Source organism: Neoarius graeffei, chromosome 23 (assembly GCF_027579695.1).
Source record: "Neoarius graeffei isolate fNeoGra1 chromosome 23, fNeoGra1.pri, whole genome shotgun sequence".
NCBI classification, from domain to species: domain Eukaryota; kingdom Metazoa; phylum Chordata; class Actinopteri; order Siluriformes; family Ariidae; genus Neoarius; species Neoarius graeffei.
Genome location: NC_083591.1, coordinates 2435045 through 2459971, shown reverse-complemented (window position 1 = coordinate 2459971; position 24927 = coordinate 2435045). Strand labels below are relative to the sequence as shown.

The 24927-nt window shown below is 44.1% G+C and overlaps 1 protein-coding gene across 1 annotated transcript in view; it reads left to right on the top strand.

The window, feature by feature from the left end:
- The first annotated feature begins 398 nt into the window (after positions 1-398).
- The window catches only part of dlgap1a (discs, large (Drosophila) homolog-associated protein 1a), a 121575-nt gene continuing 97046 nt past the window's right edge, over positions 399-24927 (top strand). Inside the window, exon 1 of the mRNA XM_060905601.1 lies at positions 399-412. The gene's annotated coding sequence lies outside the window, so the exon portion shown is untranslated. The remainder of the gene's footprint in view (positions 413-24927) is intronic.

The following is a 24927-nucleotide window of genomic DNA, read 5'->3' as shown; positions in this document are numbered from 1 at the left end:
GCACCCAGGGAGTAGTTGGGGATTTGGTGCCTTCCTCAAGGGCACTTTAGCCCAAGGCCACCCCATGTTAACCTAACCACATGTGAGTGACGTTCACATTTATGCAACGCAGGGAACCATGTGACAGATTTCAGCCAATGGAGCAGTGTCTTTGCCTTCATTTAGAACCTGCTGGTGAAGTTCACTAGGAGTTGATTACAGACGAAACCAAGGCACTGGTGGTCGATTTGAGACGCACCCGGATTAGAGTGTCGCTGTCCAGTGTGTAGGAAGGAAAGCGCTCTGCTTCTGCGTCTCAATCAGCTCTCCTTCATCCAGTGCGCTCTCTCTCTCTCTCTCTCTCTCTCTCTCTCTCTGATCCTCATCCATCAGCACTGCAGGATCATGAGTGGTGATTAATAAAGAACGCCAGGTAAGATTAAACCCCACCGTTTTGATGCCTTTATTCAGCTTTATTAGAGTCTCAGGTGTGCGGCTCGTTTTTGGACGCCAGGAGCGCGTCGTGCGTCTCTCTGCGCGTCTCTGCGTGAATCTGTGCGTCTCTCTGCGCGTCTCTGCGTGATTCTGTGCGCGTCTCTGCGTGATTCTGTGCGCGTCTCTGCGTGATTCTATGCGTGTCTCTGTGCGTCTCTCTGCGTTTTCCTGCGTGTTTACAGGTCCAGGATTGCGGGGGTCTGCAGTGTCTCTCACTGGATGGAAAATGGCTTGGGAATGGATGCTTATTCCAATGGCAGCGGGTTTAAACGGGAATGGGAAGGCTGTGATGTGATGTGATGTGATGTAAAGGAATGGCGTGACGTGTTGCACCAGGATTTGGGAATGTCGGTGATTCCTGAGTGCGCATTTAGTGATCAGTGATCAGATCCGCTTGGCTGAGTGAATGGAGGCTGTTGCGCGACAGCGTGATGCTCAGAAACGCACTGAGCTCCTTTTCATGAATCCGAAGAGTCCATGCGTTTACACTGATTTCTGGATCCGACACTATTTTACTGCGTCTTATGAACTCGAAGAAAAAGAAATGCTGCAGTCTGATTTATTCCTCAGGACTAATTTTTAAAATGTAACCAAACTGCATCACACACATGTTCAGCCTCTGGATGAATGAGGGATTTGCTCAGGCGGTGTGGAAACCATCAGAACGCTCAGGTTCTTTAATCCGAATTAACAGCGACAGTGACTTATTATCTATTATTATTTATATGTATATGAGAGAGAGAGCCTGTTTGTTTTTATTTATTTATTTTATCAGTCATCACAGCCTGTTTCATAAACCCGCTGACGTCTCTGTCCTCTTGGGAGTCCTCGGTGTGTTATGAGGTGAAACGCCACCAACTCGTATTGATTACACTCACATCAATGGCATTTTCTCCGATCTTTTCTATTGACCGTTTTCTCCCCTGAAGATAGGCTCGATGTGTTTCCTTCTCCAGTTCTTCTCCACCGTTCAAACCCAACCACTTCCACCAGAGAATCATTTTGGTGATTTTTGGTTTTGGGGCATTTATTCATCTTCAGCATGCGCTTTATCCTGGTCAGGGTCACGCTGCATCCGGAGTTTATCCTGGGAACACTGGGAGTGAGGCAGGAATACACCCTGGATAGGATGCCTGGCCGTCGCAGGGGACCATTCACACGCACATTCACGCCTTGGGGCAATTTAGAGTAGCCAGTCCACCTCCTGTCATGTTTTTGGGAGGTGGGAGGAAACCGGAGAACCTGGAGAAAATCTGGACACGGAGAACATGTGAAACTCCACACAGGCAGTAACCCAAGAGCAGGAACTATGAGGCAGCAATGCTAACCGCTGTACCACCTCCCCACCCCTTTAAAGGAGTTTCAGACAAGCTAAAAAGGTACATAATTTTCTCTTTACCACAAAATGTATTTGATCAGCTACAAAGCCAAAGACACTAACAAGTAATGGAAGTTAAGCATCATGCAACCTGCGTGTCTTTTGCCAGTTTTAGATGGTTTTAGTGTGATTATTTGTCACACTGTCCAAGAGCCGAATAAAATCTTAGTGAAGTTCTTTATCAGACTGCATGATGACGTGTGTCCTTCATGTCAGAGGATCTTTGTTGTATTACCTAAGTTTAGGTCTTCATCAATCAGAGCCACACTTTAAAAGGCAAAGATTTCAGAGATCTTTGTATCTTTGGAAACCAGGACAATTCTTCCTTGTGTGTTTTAAATAATAACGATACAGGAAGCTGGAATCCAGCTGTTATTTCTTTCCATGTCTCTGTCATTTTTGCTTTTTTGTTCCATCAAGGTAAACTCTTATGAGACTTGCAGTCACATGCATCATAGCAGGGCTCAAACTGTAATAAAAAACTTTTCCACCGACGTGGTGCTGGTGCCAAATCTAGAACTAGTTCCATGCATTTTGACTGAAAAAAAAAAAAAAAGCTGTCACCGTCACAGCACCATGAGATCACTGGTCCCACAGTTGGAACCACTGACATCCGTGGCTATGGGAGGGGCTAATGCAAGAAATTTGCCACCATTTTGATAAAACATGAGTGAAATCAGATGGCAACCTTCAAATGCAAGATCTCATCTCATTATCTCTTGCCGCTTTATGAGTAAATGTGTAAAAACCAAGCAAAGCAGATGCGTTCTTTTCTTGTGAATGTTCCCCCGGAACTGGAAAGGACAAAAGACAAGTCTCATTCCTGTCAACTTCTACACATCAGTTATCACTTTCACTCGTATCTGTCTTCAGGTTAACAGACTTTTTAAGGATTGTTGGTTTTTTGTTTGTTTGTTTTTTTAAATGGCCTGTGACAATTTTTTCTCAGTTTGGTTCGTTTTTATGTCTTTTTGTATCAAAACATATATAAAACAGTCAGTGTAATGTCTTTGGACGTGGTAAAGAGGAAAAATCCAGGCTCAGCCCGCACTCCTCGGTGCCGTCTACCTGCTTATGAAGAGCCTGGATTTTTTTTTTCTTTTTTCCACGTCCAAAGCCAAATGTTCCCTCAGTAACATTACAACAGAAATAATCTCCAACTTCTGCCCTGTAACGTTCAGTTCTCAAACCTGTCGAAATGTGGGTGGGTTCTGAAAAGCCACCAAGGCAGAACTGTCTCCACCCAGCACCATCATGGTGGAAAAGAGCTAGATGTCAGAAATTAGTTGTTGACTGTGTTCGGTCGCAGTGGAATGAAATCAGACGCAGATCATGCATCTGTGGCAGAAATCCTACAGTTTAAACCCAACTGTAACCGTCACACACTATTTGTATGGAACAATACACAAATCACAGCATACAAATTCACCTTCAAACTTTAGGCCATGGGGCGGCACGGTGGTGTAGTGGTTAGCACTGTCGCCTCACAGCAAGAAGGTCTGGGTTCGAGCCCCGTGGCCGGCGAGGGCCTTTCTGTGCGGAGTTTGCATGTTCTCCCCGTGTCCGCGTGGGTTTCCTCCGGGTGCTCCGGTTTCCCCCACAGTCTAAAGACATGCAGGTTAGGTTAACTGGTGACTCTAAATTGAGCGTAGGTGTGAATGTGAGTGTGAATGGTTGTCTGTGTCTATGTGTCAGCCCTGTGATGACCTGGCGACTTGTCCAGGGTGAACCCCGCCTTTCGCCCGTAGTCAGCTGGGATAGGATCCAGCTTGCCTGCGACCCTGTAGAACAGGATAAAGCGGCTACAGATAATGAGATGAGATGAGACTTTAGGCTACGCCTCCATCCTGAGTCTGGCATTGGAGCACAAAATGATGTCCCTGAAGAATGAACGAATAGAGTTATGATTGTTTTCTGTCAGTAAGTCTGTCCTCCTGTCTATGTTTTAAGAGAATAGTGTGTTATAATCCACATCATCACGCCTGTTTGAGACGCCGATCACCTCCACGAAGCCGGTTGAGGAGACGCCGCTGTGGGATGATGTAGATTCGTGTAATGCTACACTGGTGGCTGATTGAGGACATTCGAGATAAAGAGATGAAAAGGTATTTCATATTCCTTTAAAATGAAAGAATAGCATTTGCGACATCTCAGTTTGCTGAAATCAGATGGAAGTAAGGACCAGGATGGTGTGACGGTTACTGATGCGTTTAACAGCAGCTGCAGTGGAAACATGTTGTAATCTTCCAGGCTTCAGTCAGGAAGCCCTCATATGGCTGACTGCTCTGCTGGTGGGGGATGTAGGGAAATGTGTGTGATGGGAGGGTACAGTACAAAATGATCAAGCATGATGGTTTCTCAGACCAAAACAACTGGTCCAGGAGAGTCTGAGTGAAGTGGTCTCAGTCTGATTCAAAGCATTTTGACTCTGAATCGATTGTCCTGCAGGAAGTGAATCAGACATGTAGTGCATCTTGCGTTGCAGCTTTTTGGTATACGTGAAAGACGCACACACAAAGAGACACAGAGAGACAGATGGAGAGGGGGGAGAGTAAGACATATTGACAGAGAAAGAGACAGATAGGGAGAGAGCGAGACAGAGTAAGACACAGACGGACAGGGAGAGAGAGAGAGAGAGAGAGACAGACAGACAGACAGACAGACAGACAGACAGAGTAACCTGGATGGACAGGGACAGAGAGAGACAGACAGACAGAGATGGACACGTACACAGAGAGAGAGAGAGAGTGAAATGGACACACAAAGAGAGTGAGAGACAGGGAGAAAAAGGGAAAGAGAGACAAAGAAAGGCAGAGAGCAAGAGAGTAAGATGGGGAGAGAGAGAGAGAGCTACAGACAGAGTAAGATGGACAGAGAGAGATGGACACACAAAGAGAGACAAAAACAGAGAGAGCGAGTAAGATGGGGAGAGACAGAGATGGACACACACAAAGACAGACAGACAGAGAGAGAGGGAGAGAGAGAGAAAGTAAGATGGATGGCCAGAGACAGAGAGACAGACTACTCCTTGCTGCTTTCATTTTTTTCTTCTGTTCCCAGCACTTTTTTAATATTAAAGCTGCATGAATCTCAGAATCGTATGATTTAAACATGAGTCATTAAAACAGGAAGAAGCAAAGACCTGAGCTGCAAAAACCAACCTGGCACTTCGGACGACTCGTTCACCGTCTCCACCAAAACAGTCCTACGACTGACATTAACACCGTCCCTAACGCTTTTAAGCAAGACGCTGTCTCCGTCCCAAGGCATTTCTGAGCCTTTTAAATAAACTGTGCTTGTAAGAGTAGTTTTATAATCATACTTTCACTTTTGTTTGAGGAACTCTTTAAAAGCGAGGAACGTGCCTCATTTTGCCTCATTAGAGTCTGTTGTACTCTTTGTAGTGAGTGTGGGTGGAGATTAGGAAGCAGTTGGGAAGCAACTCAGATTCACTTGTGACTTAAATAAAAAATATTCCTGAGTAAAGATGATTAAAGGTAATGTAAGTGTTAATGCGAGGAAAATATTTCTATAAAGTCGTTAATAATTTTTGTACTGTAAAATTTTACAAGAGTAAGTTTTGTTGAGTTACTTTAAGGACAAAAAGCAATTGAATTGTGAACTATGATTTGAATAAACCTAAAAAACTGCACAAATGTTTTCAGTCAGAAGAGAATTGCATTTCCAATCCATATTGTACAGCCCTAGTCATTAATCTTTGGGGTATTTTTGTCACGCTCCGCCCCGGACATCCGCTCCTGAGATTGCGGATCTTCCACGTCAGCTCCGATCCGGATCCGGGACGGGAATTCCATCCTGCCTGCTTCCCCGTTCAGCCAGCGCTCACCTGCATTTACTCCCTGATTACCACCGCTGCCTTTTTAAACACCGTTCTCAGCCACAGACAGTGCCAGAACGTCTCATATGTAGACTCTAGCCGGTTTTTTGCCTCGAGAGGTTTTCATGGTTTTTCCTCCAAGTGGTTTTTCATGTCTTTGCCTGCCTTGCTTTTTCAAGTCAAGTTTCACATATTTTTTTTTTAATACCTGGACTATTTCTGTTATTGTTTTCTTAATCAAGTTTGGTTACATTTTTGCGACGCCTCTTTCTGGATTAAACCTACTATGCTTCTTGGATTACTGTCTGTGTGTGTGTTCTGCTTTTGGATCCAAATTCATCACACCTCCAGCAACCCTAACAGTACGTTCTGGCCGACATGGATCCAGCAGAATTCGCCCATCTGAGAACGGCCGTCCAACAACAAGGGACTCTCCTCGGACCCATCAACAAGACCTATGACAAGTCAATCAGACCCTCGCCACCCTGTCCGACTCACTCAACCTCCTCACCACGGAGATGCAGCGTTATCAAGCCGTGCCTACCCCTGCCCAGCCGTCTCCGACTCCAGCTCCTGCAGCCGCCTTTCTCCACGAGCCAAGACTCCCAGCACCTCAAGCCTACGATGGAGAACCAGGTACTTGCAGATCATTCTTGTCTCAATGCTCATTAATCCTAGAGCTGCAACCTCTGGTCTTCCCCACAGAACGCTCCCGGGTAATGTATACCATCACGCTCCTCACCGGCAAGGCCAGGGAGTGGGGAACAGCGGTCTGGGACGCCGATGCACATTTCTGCTCCAACTTCAAAGATTTCTCCGAGGAGATGAGGCGAACTTTTGACTGCTCTCTGTCTGGCCGGGAGGCGGCTAGAGAACTCCTGGAGCTGCAGCAGGGGTCCCGGTCTACCTCAGACTACGCCATCGAGTTCCGGACGTTGGCGGCATCGTACGGTTGGAACGAGAGCGCCCAGGTCGACGTGTTCCTGCACGGCTTGTCTGACGCCATTAAGGACGAACTGGTATCGCGGGAACTGTCGTCGGACCTCTCCAGCCTCATGGACCTCGCCAACCGTATCGACACCCGTATCCAGCAACAGAGGAGAGAAAGAAGACTCGTCTCAGCTTCACTTCCTCTTCATCTCCCGCCTCGTCTGTCGAACCCATGCAGGTAGACCGGGTTCGGGTGTCAGCTGAAGAACGACAGCACCGGCGGAGCACAGGGGCCTGCTTCTACTGCGGTCAGCTGGGACACGCCTGCCTGTTAAAAGGATGAGCCCATCAGTGAATCGAGGGGCCCTGGTGGGCAACACTCAAAACCAGCCCCCCGCTGATTGACCATTACTCCCTGTCATCATCATCCTTGACAACCACCATCACCCACCTCACTGCCCCACTCACCCTGAGGATTTCCAGTAATCATACTAAAACCATCCAACTTCACATCATGTACGACCCCCACATACCCATCATTCTAGGATTACCTTGGTTAATGCAGCACAACCCCCACCTAAACTGGGCCGACAACACCATCTTAGGCTGGAGCCAGTCCTGCCTAGCTTCCTGCCTGCACTCCGCTCTGCCTCCCTCCAAGCTACCACAGCCTTCAGCCAGCGAGTTTCCTGACCTCTCTCATGTGCCTCCGGAATACCTGGATCTAAAGCTTGTCTTCAGTAAGACCTGGGCAGTGTCCCTCCTTCCTCACAGACCCTATGACTGTGGAATCGACCTCCTGCCCAGGACGGCGCCACCCAAAGGACAACTCTACACTCTCTCTCTCCCGTCGAAAGGCAAGCCATGGAGGAGTACATTTTCCGAGTCCTTGGCAGCTGGGATCATCTGCCCTTCCTCCTCCCCAGCAGGGGTGGGATTCTTCTTCGTGGAGAAAAAAGACAAGTTGCTCCACCTCTGCATTGATTATCGAGGCCTCAACACCATCATGGTCAAGAACCGCTACCCACGATCACTCATGACCACGGCCTTTGAACTACTCCAGGGAGCCAAGGTATTTACCAAGCTGGATCTGTGTAACGCCTACCATCTTGTCAGGATCAGGGAGGGAGACGAGTGGAAGATGGCCTTTAACACCACCACGGGTCACTACAAGCACCTTGTAGTCCCCTTCGGCCTGACCAACGCTCGCGCAGTCTTCCAGGCACTCGTGAACGACGTCTTAAGGGACTATCTCAACATCTTCGTTTTCGTGTACCTGGATGACATCCTGATCTTCTCCCGCTCCCTGGAGGAACATCAGGGTCATGTCTGGCAGGTCCTCCAGTGCCTGTTAAGCTGTTTGTCAAGGCGGAAAAAAGTGAGTTCCACCAGAGCTCTGTCTCATTTCTGGGGTTCATCATCTCCTCAGTGAGGATCCAGATGGACCCCCTCAAGCTTGAGGCAGTCACTGACTGGCCCACCCCATCCTAGTGGCAGGAGCTCCAGCATTTCCTGGGGTTCTCTAATTTCTACAGGCATTTCATTCACGACTTCAGCACGGTGGCCGGACCGCTCATGGCGTTGACCTCAATCAAGAGCCCGTTCAAGTGGAGGGAGGAAGCAGAGAAAGCCTTCTCCATGCTCAAACGCAAATTCACCACAGCACCCATCCTCACCATACCCAACCCAGCCAAGCAGTTCATTGTGGAGGTCGACGCTTCTGAGTCCGGGGTCGGAGCCGTTCTCTCCCAGAGGGCCAATGATAACAAGGTCCACCCCTGTTCCTCCTTCTCTTGCCGGCTGTCCCCTCCTGAGCGGAACTACGACATCGGCGACAGAGAGCTGTTGGCTGTCAAGCTGACCTTGGAGGAGTGGAGACACACTAGCTCAAGGGGTCGGATCTCCCCTTCATTGTCTGGACCGACCACAAAAATCTAAAATACCTCAAATCCTCCAAACGTCTCAACTCGCGTCAAGCCCGATGGTCTCTCTTCTTCTTCTCCCGATTCCGGTTCATGCTCTCCTACCGCCCAGGCTCCAAAAACGGCAAACCTGATGCCCTGTTCAGGTTATTCTCTTCCCACCAGGAGGAGTCTAGAATGCCTGAGACCATCCTCCCCCCACACTGTCTAGTGGGGGCTGCCCTACTTGAGGTAGAGACGTTAGTGCAGAAGGCCCTGGAGCAGGACCCCAGGGCTGGTAACTCTAGCAGTATGCCACATAACCATCTGTTTGTTCCCTGTTCTGTGCAAACCCAGGTGCTGCAGTGGGGTCATGGCTCCAAGTTGGCTCGTCACCCGGGAGCTGCTCGAACCCTGGCACTCATTCAACAACGCTTCTGGTGGCCATCGATCAAGGAAAACGTCCAGGAGTTCGTGGCAGCCTGCGACACGTGTGCCTGGAACAAGACCGCCAATCGACCCCCTGCCGGCTTGCTGAGACCCCTCCTGACTCCTCGTCGACCCTGGTTACACATCGCCCTGGACTTTGTCACAGGACTCCCCAACTCAGGTGGCAACACATGCATTCTCAGTCATTGACTGTTTCTCGAAGTCACTCCACTTCATCCCTTTGCCCAAGCTTCCCACAGCTAAAGAAACTACTGAACTACTCATCCTCCACATCTTCTGCATACACGGACTTCCCTCTGACATTGCCTCCGACTGGGGTCCTCAATTCAGTGCGCAGTTCTGGAGGGCCTTCTGCAAACTCATTGGGGCCTCCTGTAGTCTCTCATCAGGTTTCCACCCTCAAACCAACGGCCAGGCGGAACGGGCAAATCAAGACTTGGAAGTGGCACTCAGGTGCATGGCGTCCAGGGATGCCGGTTCTTGGAGTAAGTACCTACCTTGGGTTGAACATGCTCACAAAACTCTGCCTTCATCTGCCACAGGTCTCTCGCCCTTCCAGTGCTCCCTAGGCTACCAACCACCACTCTTCCCCAACCAAGAGGAGGAGGTCACCATACCCTCAGCCCAGACCTTCATACAGTACACTGCTGCAGGAGGACATGGGCGTTGGCCTGGAGAAGACTCCTACGCTCCACCCTAGCATCCAAGAGGCAGGGCGACAAATGCCGCTCTAAGGCGCCCACCTACCGGGTGGGGCAGCGAGTCATGCTTTCCACGCGCCATCTGCCTTTCAGAACCATCTCCCGCAAGCTGGCTCCCAGATACGTAGGACCCTTCCTCGTCAGTAAGGTAATCAATCCATGTTCTGTCAAACTGGCATTACTACTCACCATGAGACGCATTCACCCCACGTTCCATGTACAGTCCCCCCAGGATTTCGCGGGCCTTTTTTGTGATTGTTGCGGGCTAAAATGTCTGTTGCGTGGGTTTTTCCAAAAAATTGCGATGAAAGTTGCGGTGTTTTTTTAGGTTTTTGTTGTGATTACATTGTGGGAGGAAGTGAAAGTTGCGAGAAATTGTTGCGATTTTCTCTTTTTGTGATTAAAATTGAGTGATATGTTAAGTATTAAGTTATTACTGAAAAACTATTGATTAAAAGAACAAAGACACTGAGAAATGGTCCTATAAACAACTTTACCAATATAAAAGATTACCAAGACTACAAAAATGCAGAAAAATAGGCTTTACTTATCCAAATGCACCTGTTGGTTCAAAAGTTAAAGTGCAGAGAACCTCACAGCACAACATGAAGTTACCTTAAAATATAATATAAATGCCTCAGCTTTCATGTAAGAAGAAAAAAAACCCTAATGCTAGTACTGTGTGCAGGCAGTCTCTCCTGAAGACTAAATTAAACAATAATTATAAACTAATAAAATAAATGGCTCAGGCTTCATAGAAGAAAAAAAAACAATTTGAACAGAATCTCACAGTATGATGCTGAAGCTGCCTAAACAATGGAAAATAAAATACCATTTTGGCAAAAATATTGGCATCCATTAATTTCTTTATATTAAGTAAAAAATAATAAAGTGCACACAGTCCTTCACTGTAAACATGACACACTTTCAGTAACAGAATTTAAGCCTATATAAACACTGACTTCAAATTCAAAAGGAGTAAATACATTCATGGCGTCAACACAACATACAAAGATGATGAGGTAAAACACCTAGGCCTCATCAAAGGCCTCCTCAAAATCTTCGTCCTCAAATGCTCCACTGGTAAGCCTCTGGTTGTGGTATAGAAAGACCAGGGCTTTGAGGTTGTCATTTGTGACCGATCTCCTTCGGCTGGATAACACCAGCTTGTAGATGCTGTTACTGCCCTCAGCATCTGCTGAGCTCACAATGACCGATTTATATCTTATGGCCAGGCCACGGAGTTTGGGCAGTCTCTCTTGAAGTCCATCCCAAAATGCATCAAGATCTACAACTCCACATGCTGCAGCATGGACTGCTGCTGGACAAAGGCGTGTGAAGTAGGCATCCAGTTCATCTTGAGGCACATCCCTGAAACTTGAGATAGATCCGTAGCTGGACACACTATCATTCATAAATGCATTGTGACGAGGGTCAAAGACCCTGACCTCTTTGAGGAAATGACTGGCAGGTTGTCCATCAGACATATACTTACTCAGTTTGTCCTCTGCATTGATATATGCCTGTTCCACTCTGTTCAGGATCTGCATCTTGATTGCAAAAGACAGATCCACTCCCTCAAAGTATTCTGCACATGTTTCAAAGCTGAGATCTTTGTTGGCCTCTAATTTCATATGCAGATCCTCCAGGTAGTCAAACACTTTGGTGACAATAGGACGTCTGCTCTGGAAGAGGCCCAGAAGTCCAATTATCCCTCTGCATTTATCTGCCATGATGCTGATCTGGACCTGTAGGCTTTGTGCCATATTTGGATCCTGGAGCATTTCATGGAGTCTCTCCACTGACGGGGGTGCGGTTTTTCCACAGGTCTTTGAATATAAAAACAAATGAGTCAAAATTGTGTTCAGGCAATCAATCACAAAAACACATAGTATTTGATTTTATCATTTTGTATATATATATATTTTTTGTGAATTTGTATGTCTTTAGTGGAATTGAAATGTATATTTGTAATACTGTATTATCAGCAAAGAGAATGCCACTTACATCAGTTTCCTTCTCAATAAATTCCTTGTACAGACCGAAGTGCTCTGAATGGTACTGTACAGCGGTGAACCATGAGTTCCATCGAGTTGCACATGGATCTGGAGCCATGGTTTCTTTCCTTCCTGGTGGCAGATTTTTTGTCATGAATTGAAGGTATCTTCTTTTGTGTGAGCCAGCATGGAAGAACATTTGCGAGAAATTCAGCATGAAAGAATTCAACTGATCAAAAGGTCTCTGAAAGGCACCTCCTACAAGGTTCATGATATGAGCCATGCATGTTACATGCACTGAATTTGGGAATAAGGACTTCAACACAGCGGTATAGGCCTTCTTCATGTAGGCTGCATTATCAGTGTTAAACACAATGACATCATCATTATCAATGTTGTACTCTTGAAGACACTTCACAACAGCCATAGACACAGTGGAGTGGTTACACTGCTCAAGGAACACTGTGGCTGCAAGGTATGCCAAAATTCTTCCAGACTCATCCTTCTCCAGTGGCGCAATTAGAACGTTCAGTATACGTCTGCCCTCTACATCTGGAGTTTCATCAAAAATGACTGCAACAGGCTTTTTGGCAAAATTAGTCTTGAGAGATTCTTTCCTCTGCAGGTAGACATCACCCAAGTATTTCTCCTGGAGCTGGTGGCTCCCAGGAATCGCACCACTGCTGACAACCTTCTCTTTGAGGAATTTCCTCAAAGCTGGGTGGTCACTCTTTGAGAGTGGAATGTTTACAGCTGTGCATGTGGCTACCCAATCTTCACAAATCTAAGGGGACAAGGGAATAAAATCATCAATACAAGATAGAATTAACATTTTCTTTTCATCATCAGCCTTTCCAATCCACACATGCTGTTCTCATTTAATTTCTTTTAAAAGATAATTAATGCACACACACAGCCACATTCTGGGATGGCATTCCAAGTTTAAATAGGCCTATCTATGTATAAGTAGTCTATCTATCTATCTATCTATCTATCTATCTATCAAACATGTACAGAAATATCTACTGGTATACTCACTATAATTTCAATTAGTTTAGTCCTGCTCATGATGGCACAAAACTGTCTGTTTCTTTGTTGTCTATTGTTATTCTACTGTGTAATGTAGCCTAACCCAGGCATCAAGAGGTGGGAGAGGCTATTGCTATGCAAACGAGAAATTACCAACGTTGACACTAACCATGCCCATTTAAAATAACTCACCTTGATTCTTTCAGCGCTCGCAATTGACTTGGATGCAACAGCCTGTGTAATTGTAATCTGTTTCGTCATCGTCTGACGTCCCTGCATTTTTCCAGTTCTCAGGTTGTGGCAAAATGCTTATCAGTTAACGATTTTCCTCTTATGTTCCACCACAATGTTGCATGCAGTGCAAAATAGTTTACCCCCACTTTCATGCAGAATGCCGGGGTACTGCTTTTCGCGATCTTTTGCAGTTACCTTTTGGTCGGTAAGTGTGAAACGTTTCACTTGCACATGCTGCTTCTCTTGAACGTATACACGGAAGTAAGGCAGAAGGTAGTTTGTCGACGTCACCTCAAGACGACGCCAACGATTGGTCAAATTTGAGGGAAAGTTGTGGTGATTGGATATAATTGCAACACCGCCCTGAATTCACGGGGATTGGTTGAATTTGCGTTGAAGTTGCAAATCACAACATCGCAAAATCCTGGAGGGTCTGCATGTATCACAGTTGAAACCTCTTGTCTCCAGTTCTTTGTCTATTTCCGTTATTGTTTTCTTAATCAAGTTTGTTTACATTTTTGCCATGCCTCTTTCTGGATTAAACCTACTATGCTTCTTGGATTACTGTCTGTGTGCGTGTTCTGCTTTTGGGTCCTAATTCATCACACCTCCAGCAACCCTAACAATTTTTTAAAATTAAATACCTAATGCATTTTATTACACACTCGTCCATCAGTGTAGGCATTTAGTTCAAGACACAGTCTGTGTTAACTGACCTCTAGCTTTCATCAGGGTCAAGTTTATGACCTCAGCACTGTTGTTTGGAGATGTTTGGTTGGTGGACCATCACACCTGTGACCCTGTCCATAAATAAACCATCACCTGACTCATATCTGCTCATATGGAAAGTAAAGGAAGAAGAAGCCTTTATTTATCACATGTACATTACAGCACAGTGAAATTCTTTTCTTTGGATATTCCAGCTTGTTAGAAAATTGGGGTCAGAGCGCAGAGGGTAAAGGGTGCCAATACTTTGTTCAGTACAACAGATGGACTACAGTTTGTAATTGTACACCTATTAAGTGACCTATAAGGTAACCTGACATTACATTATGTTTCTTTTCATTTGAGGGTTTATATCGGGTCTGCTATGTCGTGGTCTGAACAAACAGTGGCTGGAGAGCTGCTTTATTTGGAAACGGGGAAAACTAATCTTGTTAACGCCGTAAAGCTCAATTAAGACAATAATCAGATTAAAATAATACGCCTCAGGGTGACACTCATCCTGTGACCGTGACGTCCTTGCAACTTTTTATGAAGTGACTCAAAATAAAGTGGGAAAAAAATGTTAAAACTATCATGCAAATATGGACAGTTTATTATGAGAGGTAGGATGGATGGATGGCAGAGGATGAAGCTCGCTCCCGTGTGTGTGTGTGTGTGAAGGCATAATGCGTCAACCTGATTGCCATAATGCTGTATGACTTTCAATTTGATCAGCTCCTTTCGCATGATTCAGCCGAGCTGACACACTTTCAGGGTAAATTATTATCACATGGCACGGGGAGGCTTCTCTTTATGGCGTGTTATGACCTCATCAGAGTGTATTAAACGCTCCATAATGGACTAACGAACAAGACTGGAGTAGTCATACTGACTATAAGGATCGATTTCTGCCAAGCGCACTCATGGGAGCATCTCGGAAACCAAAAGATATCATCATCATCATCACATATTGTAATATCGTAGAGGAAAGATATCAGTCTATCTATCCATCTATCATGTTCTTCAGATTTTCAAGAAACTCTCATCTGGAGATAGTTAGTCTCCTTCTCTGTGAAGATTCTCCATCAAATTTCCCCAAAATAAGAAAGTGCGCAGACCTTGTCAGAAGTGCAAATTGTCCCAAAATATTCTCAACCTACACGGATATGCGATAGTAATATTAGTGATCCCGAGGCTAGCCTATGTGTTAACCCACTCCTAGTCTTGAATATCACAGTTTATTCTCTCCACATTCACTGGATATGAGCAATTGTGCGCTCTGATTGGCTACTCTACTACTAGGATAGCAGCTCATATACCGTGAGTAGAGAAAAATAAAATGGCAGAGCGTGTTGCTGAACCAACCGAGGACGAAATAAAAACTCTACCTGAAGACAAAACCCCAAAAATACAAAAAAGCAACAAAATATGGAATAAAGGTATTTGATGGTAAGAACGTATCTTTTTTTTCAGGAATTATCACATTTTTCACTAATTGCTCCTGTCATTTCGTTGTTTTTTTTTACATTCTAAGAGGAAATTATTTTGTTGGACGTTTTGTATAAAGTTTTTATTGATCAAATTTGCAAAAAAATAAAAATGCTCTGTTTTTCTCAAAATCCAGTGAATATGGATAGAATAAAACAGTTATTCCACTCAATCTCATCGTACATGGATTATAGACAACTGGGCGCTACGCGTCTCGTCGGCTATCAGCTCATGTACGACTCGATTTCATGGAATAACTGTTAAATAACCTGAGTGCTGTTGAATTCTGGTCAAAAGGTGTTGACATTTTACATGTGTAATTGTCTTCATGGTGAAATTTTCTTTATTATGTCACATTTATGGAAGGAGTCTCCAGTGTCAGCACTTTAACAGTCCGAGACAAAGCTGTAATGTTCTTTTTTTTTTTTTGTGGTTTCCTGGTAACATGACCTAGCTGGTGAGGGAGCGACTGTTTATAGCTGCTATAACGTAAGTGAGAACAGGAGCTTAATTTTTTCATGGGAGGATAGAAAGTGTGATTTGTTGTTTAAATGTAATTGTTGGTAAAGTGCTGAGGCATAAGAGGAATAAAACACTTCTGGATGTGATGTTATGGGAAAATAATCAACCTAGAGGTGGTAGGAAAAACTCCCACCACTGTGTCACTGATTATTTTCCTAGAACAGTACGTCCTGCCCTGTTGTGTCATGTTTTATTCCTTTCCTATAAGTCTGATGTCAAATTAAATCAATATTATATTACCTGGTGGTAGTTCAGTTTCGAGACTACTTTCACTCTGAAGTGTCTTTCTGCAGCTTCCCCCACTGCGCTAATAATAGCGTTAATATTTATTCCGGCTGCAGCTGGAGGAGGTGGGGGACCTGCATGCTAATGAAGGTTTCTGTACTGTGTTCTGTCCGTGTCTTGGCGAGTTTGTGCACTCTGAACAGGTGGTATTTATGCTCCCTAAGGTGGGAGGATGATTCACGGGAAGGAAAAGAAAAAAGCACACTGCTCTCGGTATAGCGGGGCCGCTGCGTCACAGAACGAGCCGTGAATCACACAAGTGCTCTGTGTGTCAGGACTGACTGTACAAGGAGACGGAGGACAGTCGTCATCATCATCATCATCAGGGTGTGTGTGTGTGTGTGTGTGTGTGTGTTATGCTTTCATGGCTTAATCTCAAAGGATTCAGTGATCACTTTCGAGAGAATATACCATACTTGGTGACTTTTTAGATGTGTACTAGTTTCAGGATCAGAGGCACCGCCTACAGGGCACAGAGCATCGGAAGTGTTTTCTACACTTTTCTGGCTTCAGAGTCGTCAGGATTGTGATCTTATCCAGTGAGAATGTGAACATGAACATGATCACCACTAAATACACTGAATCTCTCAGAGGTAGATTTGAAATATGTTCATGGAATCTCTTTACGTTATTTGAGCAGGAAAAGTCAGTCAGACGTTCAGTGAAAGTAGGTGTATGGAATCAATTTTGTGCCAAAATGTTCATACAATACTTTTGAAATATCAAACAAAAACGACAAATCAAAATTTAAAAAAAAACGAAAAAAAGTCAATTTTTTTAGACTGGCAAACAAATTATTCATGTAATCATGCAAAATATCAGTCTAGTACTCTTCGGAAACCTTTTATTTTTGTTCCGCGTCTTTCTCAGTTTTGTTTGACGTAATTTATTTTGGTTGCGATTCCAGCTTTCTCGTTTGCGCTCCCTGACTTTTTGCTTGCAATTTTGGCACAAACTTCCCGTGTGGGTGGGCTGTCCAGGAATGCATTCCCATTGGCTAACTTGTGTTTGACTGACAGCTATGCTCAGCCATTCCCTACTCAGATTCTGGCGGACTGTTTGACAAGTGACCGATCCATTGATGATAAGCAAGGATCGAGTGGACTTCAGTGGCGATTATGATATTGAATTTACACTTTGTTGAATTAATTAAATATCATAGTCGCCACTGAAGTCCACTCGATCCTTGCTTATCGTCAATGGATCGGTCACTCGTCAAACAGTCCGCCAGAATCTGAGTAGGGAATGGCTGAGCGTAGCTGTCAGTCAAACACAAGTTAGCCAATGGGAATGCATTCCTGGACAGCCCGCCCACACGGGAAGTTTGTGCCAAAACTGCAAGCAAAAAGTCAGGGAGCGCAAACGAGAAAGCTGGAATCGCAACCAAAATAAATTACGTCAAACAAAACTGAGAAAGACGCGGAACAAAAATAAAAGGTTTCCAAAGAGTAATAGACTGATATTTTGCACGATTACACGAATAATTTGTTTGCCAGTCTAAAAAAATTTACTTTTATTCGTTTTTTTTTTATTTTGATTTGTCGTTTTTGTTTGATATTTCAAAAGTATTGTATGAACATTTTGGCACAAAATTGATTCCATATAGGTGAACCTTAAATGTACTTATTAAAGAAATGCACCAGAGTCTTGAGAGAGCTTGATGTCTGCATTGTGATGCTACAGATGTCATTATCAAAACCCGGAGCAGGTTCCTGCAGGCCAAATTTGAGACATTTTTCCAGTTACTGCAGAGTTCTAACTAGACCAAAATATCAGTGTAGTGGCCCCAGTCATAACTGTTGGGGGTTCAGAGTCCGCCTTAGGCTCCCGAAAACTTATGGGTTCTACATGCTCGGAGATGTATTCCAGTGCATTTCCTGGCACTTGTAGGCCTCCCTGAAAATAACTATTTTTTGGTAATATTAATGAGAATTTTTTTTGCCAAAAGTTGCTGTGATTGTTTTTGACTGAAGACTTATTATAATTAATATTCAACTATATCCGTGACATATTTGTGGAATAAGAATAAAACAACCGTTTGATAGTCACCAAGTGTCAGCTTTATTTTCAGCTTCACCCATTCAATTACGAAACATGACGATCCAGATCTAACTCGGGGACCGGTACGTATTACATGCATGGCGTGTAAGCACCTCTTAACATGGATGGCACTTTACCACGAGCGCAGCTTAAGGAAGGAGGTAAACCGGACCAGCATGATCAATGGCAATCTCCACACGGATCTACTCTGCACTGGGTGCTTACGTGGACGGGGAGTGGAGGATATCCGAAAGTAGAACATTTGTATGGCGGCGTGCCGCTACTGTCGCATGGGGATAACAAGAGAAAATTAAATAAAAGACCACATTTTCAAGATTGACAAGTCTTTTTATTAGTGTAGTGGCAACTTTTACAAGCGTCTCGGCAATATTGTGGGTGTAGTGGTAAGGAAACACTATGTATCGGCCCGATACACTGAAAAGGCTGAGTTAGAACCCTGTACTGGTTGTTTGGCACAAATTCTGAACATGAAATTGATTTTTCGTTCATTGCTCTAACAGTTATGTAATATGACGGTCAAATAAGCAGATAATAAGCCAAATGCACTTTACATCCAATGTTGGCATCAGATTAAACACGCTAACTTCTGAGGGCCTTTTCATTTTGACAGTTCCTCCATTTTGCGCTACATCCACATTTAATACATCTTCGTTTTACAATGGATCACTTTTGCGATGTTTACACCTGGCGTCCACATGAGTTTTTAAGCCCTAAAAATGGAGACTTTTGGAAACGTTGCTGGCTTTGTTTTGGTTTGAAAACTCTGGGGTAGTGCTTTAGTGTAGATGGGTAAAAACAGAGATGTTTTATCAGTCATGATGTATCCTTCCCTAATTTGTCACACCCTGATCACATGACCCTTTTCAGAAAGAAAGTAAGCATCATCAGCCATTTATTCCAGCACGCACAAGCCCAGTGTACATGAATGGTCATGTGATGTGCGTTTCCAAGCGTGTTTGTGTGGACGGAAATTATTTCCGAAACAGAGCTCAAATGCTTGTCTGGACGGAGATTGTTTTCATTTTAAAACTGAAATGTATTAGAAACATATTAGTGTGGATGTAGCCTAAGGATATCAAATAGGCTGCTTCCAATCACTCGTGGACCAATAGATCCTCCTTGGCTTCTATCTAGCCCAGAACATCTCACATTTCATCCAGCCGACCTTCTTGGTTGGATGAAACGTGTGTGTCGGACATGGTTGTCTGCAGCATGGGGGCCCCTCAGGGAATGGTTCTGGCCCTGTTCCTGTTCAGCCTCTACACTGCAGACCTCTCCTATAATTCACCCACCTGTCACCTGCAGAAGTTCTCTGATGACTGTGCTATCATTGGCCTCGTCACAGATGGGGACAACAGGAAGTACAGAGGACTGTTGCAGGACTTTGTGGACTGGTGCCAGCGAAACCACCTCCAGATCAACGCAGGGAAAACTAAGGAGCTGGTGGTGGATTTTTTTCAGGTGCTCTCACTCTCCTCCCAACACCAGTGAGCATCCAGGGGAAGGACATTGAGCTGGTGACATCTTGTAAGTACCTGGGTGATCACCTGAACAACAAACTGGACTGGACTGATAACACCACAGCACTGTACAGGAAAGGTCAGAGCAGGCTGTATCTGCTGCAGAGAGTCAGGTCTTTTGGAGTGCAAGGGGCAATCCTGAAGACCTTTTTTGACACTGTGGTGGCATCAGCCATCTTTCATGGTGTGGTTTGCTGGGAGAGCAGCACCTCCACAGCTGACAGGAAGACGCTGGACAAACTGATCAGGAGGGCCAGCTCTGTGCTGGGATGCCCCCTGGAGCCAGTAGAGGTAGTGGGTGGGAGGAGGATGATGGCTAAGCTGTCATCTATGATGGAGAACGACTCCCACCCCCTACAGGACTTACTCACTGGACTGCAGAGCTCCTTTAGCAGGAGGTTGCTCCACCCAAAGTGTGTGAAGGAGCGTTACTGCAGATCATTCCTTCCTGCAGCTGTTAGACTGTACAACCAGCACTGCTCACAGTAGACTCACATCTGGATGTCAGTCAATAGTTGTTGCATTGTTTTTTTTTTCTGTTTTATCTTTTGCAATTACGACCACCTGATATGTGCAATGTGTGTTTCATCTACGTCATAATTCCTCTAATTTAGTATGTATCTTAGGTATTTTTTTCTTGTGTGCGTGCGTGTGTAGTATTTGTGTGTGTGATTTATATATAAATAAATATATATAATTTTTTTTTTAACTTGTGTGGCTTGACTTGTCCTCTTCTGCTGCTCTCCACTGTGCTGCTGCAAACAGGAAATTTCCCCATTGTGGGATAATAAAGGTCTTCTTATCTTATCTGACTACTGTGTCCAGATATAATGTATCCAGCATTTTTATTAATAATAAAGTACATTTTAAACCTTAAAGATTGTAGAAAGCTGTACCATTCGTATAAAGGCCTCACGTCTTTTAGCTTCAGCGTAAAATAAGAGTTGATATCGTGTATGAATTACGAAGCAATATCCGGGTTTTGCATCTCATCAGCTCTGAACCACTGACTGTAAACGTAGAACAGTGTGAATTTATAGCACGAATTAGTCCTAAAGTGTGAAGCGTATCATGAGGTTGTGCATAAATTATCCTGACTGCACAACAAAAATTTGTTTCAGATTTCAGATCAGTATCCACATCGACCGCTCGTGTCTGAATTTAAGAAATAAAAAAATCACACACGCACAGAATTATTGCGTCCCTCCATACACAAATGAGTGGGATGTTGCAAAATGACACTGGAGTGAAATTCACACCGAGACAATCATCCTGCTTTTCAACAGTGAGCACCTCCACCTGAGAGGTATTCGATCCACTCCTAGACCCCCCAAGTGGCTCTCTGAGCTCCGAACCCACTCTGATCCACCAGCAGGTCAGATGTAGGTCAGTGGTTTGGACAAACCTGCAGCTCTGTGGTGGACACTGTTTTCCTGAGGCTCCTGTCTACAGAAGACGTGCATCTGGAGCTAGAGAGTTGATGTAATCGTTGCTGTCTCATATGAAAGCTTACCAGCTGGGTTTTTTTTTTCATGCCTCGTCCAAGCCTGCAAATGAAGGAGTGTGAGGTCAGTGCAGAGCTTCAAAAGTGTCTCATTCTCACCGTTTACACAACGACTGTAAAATATCACAGTGATTAAAAGGGTTCTGTGTGTCATTCTGCATGTAATGTTAATAACGTCAGTTCTACACGGCCATTTTAAAGTCGAATGAGTGACTTTTTATTTATTTAGAATAGATAAGAAAACTGTTCTTGTCATCATCTTGGAGTTTTTCATTATTATTATTATTATTATTATTATTATTATTATTATTACAACCCCGATTCCAAAAAAGTTGGGATAAAGTACAAATTGTAAATAAAAACGGAATGCAATAATTTACAAATCTCAAAAACTGATATTGTATTCACAATAGAACATAGACAACATATCAAATGTCGAAAGTGAGACATTTTGAAATTTCATGCCAAATATTGGCTCATTTGAAATTTCATGACAGCAAAACATCTCAAAAAAGTTGGGACAGGGGCAATAAGAGGCTGGAAAAGTTAAAGGTACAAAAAAAAGGAACAGCTGGAGGAGCAAATTGCAACTCATTAGGCCAATTGGCAATAGGTCATTAACATGACTGGGGATAAAAAGAGCATCTCGGAGTGGCAGCGGCTCTCAGAAGTAAAGATGGGAAGAGGATCACCAATCCCCCTAATTCTGCGCCGACAAATAGTGGAGCAATATCAGAAAGGAGTTCAACAGTGTAAAATTGCAAAGAGTTTGAACATATCATCATCTACAGTGCATAATATCATCAAAAGATTCAGAGAATCTGGAAGAATCTCTGTGTGTAAGGGTCAAGGCCGGAAAACCATACTGGGTGCCCGTGATCTTCGGGCCCTTAGACGGCACTGCATCACATACAGGCATGCTTCTGTATTGGAAATCACAAAATGGGCTCAGGAATATTTCCAGAGAACATTATCTGTGAACACAATTCACCGTGCCATCCGCCGTTGCCAGCTAAAACTCTATAGTTCAAAGAAGAAGCCGTATCTAAACATGATCCAGAAGCGCAGACGTCTTCTCTGGGCCAAGGCTCATTTAAAATGGACTGTGGCAAAGTGGAAAACTGTTCTGTGGTCAGACGAATGAAAATTTGAAGTTCTTTATGGAAATCAGGGACGTCGTGTCATTCGGACTAAAGAGGAGAAGGACGACCCAAGTTATCAGCGCTCAGTTCAGAAGCCTGCATCTCTGATGGTATGGGGTTGCATTAGTGCGTGTGGCATGGGCAGCTTACACATCTGGAAAGACACCATCAATGCTAAAAGGTATATCCAGGTTCTAGAGCAACATATGCTCCCATCCAGACGACGTCTCTTTCAGGGAAGACCTTGCATTTTCCAACATGACAATGCCAAACCACATACTGCATCAATTACAGCATCATGGCTGCGTAGAAGAAGGGTCCGGGTACTGAACTGGCCAGCCTGCAGTCCAGATCTTTCACCCATAGAAAACATTTGGCGCATCATAAAACGGAAGATACGACAAAAAAGACCTAAGACAGTTGAGCAACTAGAATCCTACATTAGACAAGAATGGGTTAACATTCCTCTCCCTAAACTTGAGCAACTTGTCTCCTCAGTCCCCAGACGTTTACAGACTGTTGTAAAGAGAAAAGGGGATGTCTCACAGTGGGAAACATGGCCTTGTCCCAACTTTTTTGAGATGTGTTGTTGTCATGAAATTTAAAATCACCTAATTTTTCTCTTTAAATGATACATTTTCTCAGTTTAAACGTTTGATATGTCATCTATGTTCTATTCTGAATAAAATATGGAATTTTGAAACTTCCACATCATTGCATTCCATTTTTATTTACAATTTGTACTTTGTCCCAACTTTTTTGTAATCGGGGTTGTATTATTATTATTGATAACTGTCAGTACAGAAAATAACTTTTACCTGCAAGCACAAATATGAGTGAGTGAAATTGTTGTGGTTTAACTGAGTAAACGCTTCATGATAAACTTTGGGTTGATAACAGAATTGGCATTGATTCTTCTTCTCTAACATTTAACATCACGCAGTTGTTTTAGAATGCACTAATTGGATTCTTAAGTCATCTATAAACAGCTCGTGCCATTACGATGCTCATTAATGTGGAACGTTTCATCCTAGTGACCATTTAACCATTTCTGCGAGATGTTTGCTGCACAGGAAGTCATTATATCAAAACACACAGAGGTACAGTGATGTATAAATATAATGTGTTTGTGTATATAATATATATAAAATGTACGTGAGTAGCTGTGTGTGTGCTGGAATTGGAACACAGCACGAAAATCACTGTTGATCGGCGCCGTTGCTTGGAAACAAGCCTGTTATGGAGCGCACATCCGGCACCTTTTCACTCCGCACGCCATATGTGTGCTTTGCTAGTCGGCAGGTGTGCTTCTGTAATGATTTTCTTTTTAAAGGCAAGGTCTCATTATTTCTGTGGACATCGTCAGTAATGAAAGTGCAACCATGAAGCTAGATTGATTCGCCTGACTCATGTTGTGGGTTCTCTTCTTTAAAATCAATGGCATAACATGCAGCAGCTTGTGGGGGGTTCCCTGGAAAAACTTATTTTAGTATTAGCGTTTCATTTCAGGGTGGACCAATGACTTAAAACAAAAAACAACTGTGGACGGCGTGGCTCTGTGCCCTTCAGTTCTATAGAAACGGAGCCATAATTCCTGCATCATGGTGTGAAATTTGGAGCCAGAGTCTGCGCGGTAGAGCCGGGAGTCGAAGTCAAGTACGCCTACTCATTTAGTAGACCCGCCCCCTTTTCCCAAAACCAAGGTCCAGCATGCCACAGAGGCTGTCAGTCACTTCATTCACAAGTGTAGAATAATGTTTTAAAAACTAATTTCAGCTGGAGAACGTGCAGAAGTGTTCGAATTCGACACTGTAGATGGAAAGATGAGAAAAGTTACATGGAGGGAAAATAAAAGGCTGCTTTGCCATTGAAACACATATAGGAATGAGCGGAGCTACACGTTATACTGTAGCTGACCAGCAGGGGCGCTAAACCTGTGGTAGCTTCGCTTTTTACAGATGTTACACTGTCCATGTTTTTTACACTTATTGAAGTGGACAATTTTCAAATTGAATACTTACATACCATTAACTCGATTAGGACGGCTAACATGACTCATAGTTAGTGCAGTATAACAAAAAACACACGTTTGCCTTATGCAGGTATGTTCATGGGTGCTAACTGGAGCCGGGTTCTTTATGTGCTTTATTATGACTAGTCAGAGAATGTGTGGTTTTTGTTCCTGATCATGTGGCTTTGTACCTTGGTACCTTGTACCTCCGTCAGGTCTTCATCCATCTTGCGACGGGTCTGCCTGCTCATAATCTCTTAATTGTTGTTTGGCGGAACATAGGATGCGGTGCCATTTAGCTCGATCCAATGCACAAAGCTTCCCCATCGCAATATCGTAATCCTCTCCTAGATACAGCTCAAGATCGTTACCCAGCATCTTCAGGATGTTTCGTCTTGGGCGTCCAACACTTTTAGAGCCATGGGCGGGAACCCAGTCTAGCAGGAATTTAGGGAGCCTGCCTTCTGACATTCGTGCCACATGCCCAAAGTCACGGAGACGGCAGTAGCTTATGCTGATTCCCAGGCGACAGCAACCAGTTCTCCTTTTTATCTCATGAGGCTTTGAGTTTATATTTAGAGACAGAATCATTGCTGAGGCATTAGCCATCTATCTTGAAGGATATCGGCCATTTTGTTCTCAAAAAATGCAGGGATAAACATACCAGTGTAATGCAAGTTAATTAAATTGAGATGGTGTACCTCAGGGATTGATGCTTTCCTGAGGATGTCCCCATTTATGTGTTGCTAAATTTAGC